The sequence below is a fragment of the Cervus elaphus genome, chromosome 28 (assembly GCF_910594005.1).
Source record: "Cervus elaphus chromosome 28, mCerEla1.1, whole genome shotgun sequence".
NCBI classification, from domain to species: Eukaryota; Metazoa; Chordata; class Mammalia; order Artiodactyla; family Cervidae; genus Cervus; species Cervus elaphus.
The window spans coordinates 27,828,305-27,830,633 of NC_057842.1; the positions used below are offsets into that span (position 1 = coordinate 27,828,305).

At 39.3% G+C, this 2,329-nt stretch overlaps 1 non-coding gene across 1 annotated transcript; it reads right to left on the minus strand.

Moving 5' to 3' along the window:
• Positions 1 to 79, minus strand: LOC122685624. Its single transcript, XR_006338483.1, has one exon.
• Positions 80 to 2,329: the final 2,250 nt, after the last annotated feature.

Sequence of the window (2,329 nt, forward strand, 5' to 3'; positions counted from 1 at the left end):
CGGTCTCAGTCCGTTCTCAGAACACGCTCCATCACCTAGTTCCCAGAACTCAGATTGGATTATCTTCTTTTAAAGAAAAGGAAAGAAAGACCCAGAGGTAACATTCTAAAATGGACCCTTTCAGGACATGGTGAAAATGAAATTTATCATAGAAAATAACTGGGAACAATATAAAATGTCCAGTTAAATAAATGCAGTGTCTCCATGGAGTGCCATGCACTCACTTAAAATGATGATTTTAATCCCAGGTAGAAATAGATGAAAATATAGCTTAACATGGTAATTGAAAAAAACAAATAAGATATTTAATTTATTATTGGTACTTTTGTTTATATGTCTTTTGTTAAAAATAAAGCTTATTAAAATAGCTAGAAAAATCACAAATTGTGAATGAAAAGGCGTGAACTTATGGGTGACTTTATTCTCTGTAATTTCCTACTTGTTTCTAATGTGGTGACTTTACTCTTCTATAGGAAAATAAATGTATAATAAAATGGGGAAAGGAATCAACTTGTGAAACTTCTGAATATATCTAGTCAACATGATTTATATTTTAAAAGTTGATTTAAACTAGGTTTTTTGTACAGTTGACTGTTGAACAACACAGGTTTGAACTACTGAAGTTCACTTATATGTGGAATTTCCCCCCAATAAATATATACTACACAATGAGACTGAATTTGTGGATATTTACCTACTGTGGTGACATGGATTTCTGACTGTGGTAGGTGTGAGTGCTCTTAACCCCTGCATTGCTCAAGGATTAACTGTATTATGAATCAAGCAATGGCCACCGCAAAATTGTCTTATTTTTTTTAACTATTTATTTAAACACGGGTACATCCTTAAACTTGATCTTCTGTAAGCCCGTTAGTGCTCCAGCAAGAACAAAGGAGAAAGTGGAAATGAACCACACACCCTTTTCTTTACAATCAGTATCTGAAAATCACACATACAGTTGACAGTCCATCAGTTCAGTTCAGTTCAGTTGCTCAGTAGTGTCTGACTCTTTGCAGCCCCATGGACTGCAGCACACCAGGCATTCCTGTCCATCACCAACTCCCAGAGTTTACTCAAACTCATGTCCATTGAGTCGGTGATGCCATCCAGCAGTCTCATCCTCTGTCGTCCCCTTCTCCTCCTGCCTTTAATCTTTCCCAGCATCAATGTCTTTTCCAATGAGTCAGTTTTTCACATCAGGTGGCCAAAGTATTGGAGTTTCAGCTTCAACATCAGTCCTTCCAGTGAATATTCAGGACTGATTTCCTTTAGGATGGACTGGTTGGATCTCCTCGCAGTTCAAGGAACTCGCAAGAGTCTTCTCCAACACCACAGTTCAAAAGCATCAATTCCTTGGCAGTCAGTTTTCTTTATAGTCCAACTCTCACATCCATCCAAGACTAGGAAAAACCATAGCTTTGACTAGATGGACCTTTGTTGGCAAAGTAATGTCTCTGCTTTTTAATATGCTGTCTAGCTTGGCTATAGGTTTTCTTCCAAGGAGCAAGCGTCTTTTAATTTCATGGCTGCAGTCAACATCTGCAGTGATTTTGGAGCTCAAAAAAATAGTCTGTCACTGTTTCCATTGTTTCCCCATCTATTTGCCATGAAGATAGATGCCATGATCTTAGTTTTCTGAATGTTGAGTTTTAAGACAATTTTTTCACTCTCCTCTTTCACTTTCATCAAGAGGCTCTTTAGTTCTTCTTCACTTTCTGCCATAAGGGTGGTGGTATCTGCATATCTGAGGTTATTGATATTTCTCCCGGCAATCTTGATTCTAGCTTGTGCTTCTTCCAGCCCAGCATTTCTCATGATGTACTCTGCATATAAGGTAAATAAGCAGGGTGACAATATACAGCCTTGACGTACTCCTTTCCTTATTTGGAACCAGTCTGTTGTTGCATGTCCAGTTCTAACTTGCTTCCTGACCTGTATACAGATTTCTCAGGAGGCAAGTAAGGTGGTCTGGTATTCCCATCTCTAAGAATTTTCCAGAGTTTGTTGTGGTCCACACAGTCAAAGGCTTTGGCATAGTCAATAAAGCAGAAGTAGATGTTTTTCGGGTATGCGGTTTGAGTCTAAACACAATTTCGCCCCTTCTACCATCTTGCTGGGGCTTCTCCTTTGCTAGACCCTCCATATCAGCAGATGTACAGCCCACTGGGGACTTGAGCATGGAGGGTGTGATATCTGGCAGGAAGGCAAGTGTCCTGGACTCAGTTCTACCCCCTCAACCAAAGGACAATGATACCATATCATTTCTATTCCTCCAGACAGAAGTCTGATACATGACCACCCCAAGATATAACTTGGGGTATAAAATGCT